Here is a 7500-nt window from a genome sequence, read left to right as displayed (position 1 = left end):
TAAGATATTCCCGGGAAACACCGACAGTGAGACTCTGTTTGGAACAATGCGGATATGCTGATCTACAGAAACAATAATACAGGATCTTCACACAGAAGCCTTCAGAATCAGTTCAGTTCAATCCGCACAACATCACACAAGTGTGTGTGTGTGTGTGTGTGTGTGTGTGTGCCTACTTAACTATATTTTGGGGACAATCTCCAGAAAACCTCACTTTGAGGATGTCCTCATTTGTAAATTTGGTAATTAAAGGTTTATTAAAAATGTAAAATGCAGAAAGTTTTGTGTGATGGATAGGTTTAGGGGTTGGGTTAGAGGTTTGTGTGTGTGTGTGTGTGTGTGTGTGTGTGTGTGTGTGTGTGTGTGTGTGTGTGTGTGTGTGTGTGTGTGTGTGTGTGTGTGTGTGACCTCTCCAGGGATTGCCACCTTGTCGTGGTGGAGAGGCTTGTGTGGTCCTGTGATCCCAAGAGCAACGCCCAAAGAGCGATCCAACCGAGACCTCAACGGGGGAACTGGCAGAGGAAGATGGCTGGCCTTCGGGGAGCATCGCAATGACTGGGAAGGCGGAAAAGGGCATCTTCGACTTGCCACTGGATTCTGACCCAGATCTGTCAAGTACCATGTGGTGGCTGTCCAGGCACCAGTCTCCTCACGCTTAACAAAATCACGCACCGGTGTCCATTTGGGAATCCACCCTAACATCCCGGTTTAAGTCCTAAGTCGACCAGAAAGTGGCGACAGGGGGAGGATTGTGAGGTCTAGAAGCTCCTAGTCCTAAACTGGCACATTATGCAATGAGTGCTAGACTCAGTCTAGCTCACCTCACGTGAGGAAAGGCCTAGAAAAGGTGCCCTCCTTTCCGCCTCAAACCTCCTGACTGGATTACCGTGTCCAGAGGGATCACCATTCGCTGCCAGAAACACATAACTATGAACTTTGTCTAACCTTTCTGAAACCCGACTAGCAGACGAAACACAACTGAAAGAGGAGAAGGGTGGCTACACTTTCCTCTGGAAAAGAAAAGTTGCCGATGAGCCCAGGATCTGTGGTGTTGGATTTTCCATTATCTCCCACCTATATGAACTTCCTGTGGGAAGTCCGTCTAGTGCTTGCCAACAACCAGATAGAAACAGTTGTGAGCACCTATGCTCCTACTTTAGAGAGACCTTAAGAGACCTTCCACGCCTGCTTAGACGAGACACTGTTGAGAATCCCCAGGGAATATAAGATTATTCTCCTAGGAAACTTCAATGGCAGGGATCAACACCTTGAAGGGCACTATAGGAAAGGAAGGCATAGGGAATATCAACATTAATGGAGTTATGCTTCTCAGCAAGTGTGCTCAGTACGACCTCATTCACCAGAACAATCAAGCGTAGCGTTAGTTCTGGCAGGTCACGTTAGTCAAACTCTCATCAGCTGACTCTCAGCTGATCCACATCTACCTATAGGAATACGACGCCTATCACCATGTACATATAAGCTCCTTCAGTATAATCAGCAGCTATCGAGTTTCTCAGGAGCGAATTACCCTCCACCATCCCCAGCTCTCCCTCTCATCAGTCAGGATTTGGCATTCAGATTCCCCTTGAATCAGAATAAATTCTCTAATTATATTGTACTTTAAAATCTTGAATTAAATATATTTGCATACATTCATGTTGGTTCTGTTCTGTTTACACCAAGGGGGATTATTGCTGCCCTCCCTGCTCTTATCCATGCTAGGCTAGGAGTTCTTGCCCAGATGGAACCATACCGCCAATCCAAACTGTATGCTAATTGTCAATCATATTTTATGATAGTGGTCCTGACAGAAACTAATTTAAGGCATATTGGAGACACCCCCACTCCAAACAGTAGCATCTCATTGACTATGTCATTGTATGAGCCAGGGACTGCTGTGACGTGAAGGACAAAAGGGTGGCCCCTCCATAGACAAGGCGGATATCCAGAGATATGTGAGGGAGTTAAAGAACTCTTGGTGGACAGAAAAGGCTGTGGAAATCTAGAGACTGGCGAACTCGGGTGACACCAGAGGCTTTTCAGTGCTACTAAGGCCATCTATGGTCCAAGCTACCACAGCCTAAACCCCCTGCACCATAAAATAACGGACAGGAGCTGCTGAAGGACAATGAGTCCATTAACACCCGATGGAAGGAGCACTTCCAAGAACCAAACACATCCCCCAAAGTCCCATCAGAGAAGACATGGGGGAACCTCCAACTGTAACAGAGGTTCAAGACGCCATCAGGAGCCTGAAGAACAACAAGGCCGCCGGTCCAGATGGGATCCCAGCCCTGTATTACATTCATGCCCTACTTGAAAAAGAGTAACTTCCCTCAGAGCTCAGGGACACTCTTAATAGTGATCATATTCAAGAAAGGGTGCAACAGTCCACAACAGGAAAAGTCCTTCCTTGTGTCCATGCAAACCGACTGCTACCACTGTCTGAGGGAGTTCCCCTAGAATCACAGTGTTGCCCATCCAGATGTACAGCAGACATTATATTCACAGCACACCAACTACAGGAAAAATGCTGTGAACAACAGCCTTTGTATGTGGCCTTTATAGACCTGAAAAAGGCTTTTGACATGGTAGACCGACAGGAGCATACTATGAAGATATGACTTTCATGACAAGTATATCAGAATACTAAGGATTCTACATGACGGCATGTTGGTCACAGTGCTCAGCAATAGCGGCTCTGAGTCCGAGCCTTTCACGGTGGAAATTGAGGTCAAACAGGGATGCATTGTCGGATCCACCCTGTTTGCATCTTCATTGCTGCCATACTCCACCTCATTCAAGTCAAGTCAAGTCACCTTCATTTATATAGCGCTTTTAACTATCTAGATTGTTTCAAAGCAGCTTTACAGAGATAATAGGAAATTAAAGTGACAGAGATTGTTTTGGCTTTACAGCAGCTCTAGAATAAAAGGATTGTCCAGCTAAAGTTAGTTTTGATTGATTCACTTCCATTGCAAAGATCATTAGCTATTAACTTAGGGGCCTGCTTACACGACACCGTTTTAACTAAAAACAGAAAATGTGTTCTGGCCATTCATTTGAATGACAAGAGTGTTTGGTACCATCAAAGGTCCTTACGAAAGATTCTGAGGATTAGCTGGGAGGACGGACGCACCAACACCAGTGTCTTGGGGAAGCCAACATGACCAGCATAACCACTACAATAATGCAGTACCAACATTGATGGACAGGCCATGTCATCCGCATGTCCAACACACGTCTCCCCAAACAGATCCAGTACTCACAGCTGAAGGACGGTCGCAGAGCCACTGGCAGGCAAAAGAAACGATACAAGCACAATATCAAGACCATTCTGTAGAAATTCTATATCACATCAAGCAACTGGGAACCGAGTGTGTGAGTGAGTGTGTGTGTGTGTGTGTGTGTGTGTGTGTGTGTGTGTGTGTGTGTGTGTGTGTGTCAGCCAAACTGAAACACTGCACGCAAAAGGCTCTATGGACGAATTTCATGCTACGAGAGGAGCCAAAATTTTCTAATTTCCTCTTTTATTGGAAAAAACCCCAGTGTCTCCAAAACTTTCAGCACTAATGTAACCTCAATGACTCCCCATCACAGACCGCAGTGGTTCAGCCCAAACCATTCCTGATGATGAGGAGACAGAAGATCAGATCAATAGACTGGCTTCAATACAAGTGATTGCCACAGAAAATCAATCCAGCTCATAAAAATGAGCAAGAAACATGTTTAGAGTGAATCCACATCTACTGTGTGAACAGCAGAAATCCACAGCTTGTGTTTGTGTTCTATCTCTAAAATGAATTATTCAGTATAATAAATGTGTGTTATTTGAGCAGTAAAGTGTCTAAATTGTGTTTTCTTTAGAGATCTCCTCCTCAACAACTCACTTATTAATAATCACAAAAAAATAAATAAACGGCAATTGTTCCGTGTGGTTGTTGCTTAGTAACCATCAGCGGTCAGGGAGACGCTCAATCACATCTCTCTAACAGCGTCTCTGGGAAAAAAAGACACAAAGAAAGAGTTGTTTATTTCTGACCTGCTGATCTGAGTTCATTTCTAATTATAAAACAGATTGTTCCCGACTCTAAATTCTGATTGGATGAGCTGTACCTGTGACACACATCTGTAGCTAGGCAAACAAAAACAGGCAAAAGTTACAATAATTACTATATTACATTGCAGAAAATGTATTCAGATTATTCATATTAATGAACTGAATAAATGTAAATAAATGTATGTCATGTTATAGTATTTCATTTTATTTAATTACTAATTTACTTAATTTTGCACTGCTTTGGCAATACAAATGCACATAAAAAAGCTGAATAAATATACATAAATAAATAAATTTTGTTATTCAAATATATAATTTTGTCTTAATACATTTTTATATTGTTAATACTAATTTACTCAAATGTAGATATTTTACATTTGTTATACTTATTTTGCAATAAAAATGCATATTAAAAACGTATTTTATTTTTTCTTATGACAACTTGCTTGTGATTTTCTATGTAATTCAATTTGGATAAAACTGTAAGCTAAATAAATATACATACAATTTTGATCTTTTTAATAAATTTTATCTTGTTAATACTCATTTACTCTATTTTTTTTACAATTTACATTTTGCAATACAAATTGCACATATAAAACGGAATAAATAAAAATAAATGTAATTTGTGTTATAAAAAAAAAAATAATTGCTTGCAATTTTCCTTCTAAGTAGATTTGGATAAAAGATTATACCTAATTAAAGTTATTCTGAGAGAAACAAATGATAATGAAATGCATGAATGCTTAACGTCTGTAATGAAAGACATGATCAGAATCTGTGTGGATGTGTTTCTTCAGGATGAATTATTACAGCAGAGCAAACATTGCTGATCTGGAGCAGAACGACACCGAACGTTTAGCTTTAATCTCTGATGTTGTTTTAAGATGCACAACTGAACAAATAAAGCCTGATCACAGAGAATCAGGCAAAACACACACACACACACACACACACACACACATCTGAAGTGAGAATGGAGAGAATCGTCTCAGCTTATTCAGGCTGAAAAACAGAGAGATCAGAGAAATAGACCCTCGAGATCTGCAATTCTCCACTGGTTTGGCTTCGAGACAGATTGTACATGTGACATCAGCAAACACAAGTTTATTACTCAGTGTTTTTGTCTGGTTTCCCAGTACATACATCGAAAAATTAATAACCCTCTGGTGCTGCTGGGTGCTTTTTTAACCAGAAAAAGTAATGGTTTTTGTATTAAAAAAATTTCTCATCGGAATGATACGAAACTTGGTAGAGGTTTTGCCACTTGCTATGTGAACACGCACACAAAAACTCACCTGGTGGAAATGTTTGGTATTGCGCCCACACGAAATCTCACTCAAAGCTCATTTTTTTTGAGGTATCAACCTCAAATTTGGAACACAACTTGTTTAGATTTATGGCTTTGATTTTCTCACAGTTTTAGAGTAAAATGTGTTTTGGAAAATACATATTTAATATAAAAATGTAAATTTTTTATTGTATTTTTGTGCACGCTTTTAATTTTATGAGTGAGTTGAATGTCAAAATGTCAATAAACTTCATTCAAAGGAAAAACAATGTTATTTTTTTTACCCCATTTTTGTTGTGTTTTAAGCTCAATCTCACTTAACTTTTAAGTGAACAAGACTTAATATCTTCACTCATTTTGCTTCTTGATTAAGAATGTTGAGATATTTGTGCAGGAAAACGAAACGGAGAAACTGAGGAAGAACGTCATTATTTGCAGTGTGACACACACACCGTCAGTGTTTGTTCAGGCCGTATAAATCAACATGTGAAGGTTCATAAACAAAGAAAACCCCCAGATGTTGATTTGAAAAGGAGGAAAACTGAGATGAATGAAAGACAGAGTGAAGCTCGTCACACACTGATCGAGTTATTGATCAACTAATGATGTGTGTGTGTGTGTGTGTGTGTGTGTGTGTGTGTGTGTGTGTGTGTGTGTGTGTGTGTGTGAGAGAGAGAGAGAGAGAGAGATGTTTGTGAATGAAGGAGTGACGTGTATTAATGAAGTGAGTCTGTGTTTCTGAACACAAGCGTGTGCCGACAGATTCTTCTCACGCTGACGGATGTGTGTGTGAGCAGCTGTTTCAGATCTGTGAGATCACTCGACTCACACACACACACACACACACACACACACACCTGTGACAAATGACAGGAAAAGGAAATGAAATCAAGCGTTTTGAAAGCAGCCACTGCGCTCAGAAACATACAAGTGTTAATAACACAGTCATTTTCCCACATGCATTGCTGGAGTGACATGACAGCTCATATTTGCATTTTTCACATCCTAGAAAAGATTAAATCACTCACGTGACACACACACACACACACAAATAGAAACACACACACGCGCACACACACACACAAATAGAAACACACACACGCGCACACACACACACAAATAGAAACACACACACACACATAGAAACACACACACCAACTGAATTCTCTATTAATGCACTATTCAGTCGTTCCTAGAAGATCTTTGAACATTATGTTGCTTGGCAACCATAAACGGCCTATAGTTCCACTAATGAGCTTGATCACTGATCAGAGGAAATGTCTGTTATGATTACTATGAGTAAATGTATTTAATTATTGCACATTTATGTTTTTGATCATATCATAATTCCTGTACTTTAATAATCAAATATTTTGACTAGTTAATCTCACACACACACACACACACGATTCTCACACCAACATGTCAGAACACGCATTCATACGCTACTTCTTCATATGTGTGTGTGTGTGTGTGTGTGTGTGTGTGTGTGTGTATGTGTGAGTGAGTGAGTGAGAGAGAGAGAGAGAGAGAGAGAGAGAGAGAGAGAGCGAGAGAGAGAGAGAGAGAGAGAGAGAGAGAGAGAGAGAGTGTGTGTGTGTGTGTGTGTGTGTGTGTGTGTGTGTGTGTGTGTGTGTGTGTGGTATCAATGTTGAAAACAGTTGTACTGCTTCAGATTTTTAGTGGAACACACACTAAATCTGATCTCATTAATTTACTAAGTTCGAGATATTCCTCATGTTATAATGGATGTTTTGGATAATTGCAGAACACTCTCAGTAAGACTGAAGAAACTGAAACTGATTTTGAATGAAACTAACATTTAGTGGATAATTTTCTTCTCCAGTTGCAAAGTGCAAAAACATCCAATCCAGTGATCAACATGGAAATTAACATCTATCTGAGGAAACACACACACACACACACACACACACACACACACACAGACACACACACACACACACACACACACAGACACAGACACACACACACACCTGCCAAACACGCAACAATCACCCACCCTAGAGCCGCCACACACACACACACACACACACACAACTGGCAAACACGCATCAATGCAACAATCACACACCCTAGAGCCGCCACACACACACACACACACACCACACACACACACACACACACA

General features: G+C 40.7%; 1 protein-coding gene across 1 annotated transcript in view; it reads right to left on the bottom strand.

Moving 5' to 3' along the window:
- The window catches only part of pde2a (phosphodiesterase 2A), a 143704-nt gene that overhangs the window by 115537 nt on the left and 20667 nt on the right, over positions 1-7500 (bottom strand). The gene's annotated exons all lie outside the window — the stretch shown is intronic.

The sequence above is a fragment of the Phoxinus phoxinus genome, assembly GCF_949152265.1.
Source record: "Phoxinus phoxinus genome assembly, chromosome: 4".
NCBI classification, from domain to species: domain Eukaryota; kingdom Metazoa; phylum Chordata; class Actinopteri; order Cypriniformes; family Leuciscidae; genus Phoxinus; species Phoxinus phoxinus.
The sequence above is the reverse complement of the archived record's forward strand: the minus strand, read 5'-3'. Positions and strand labels throughout refer to the sequence as shown.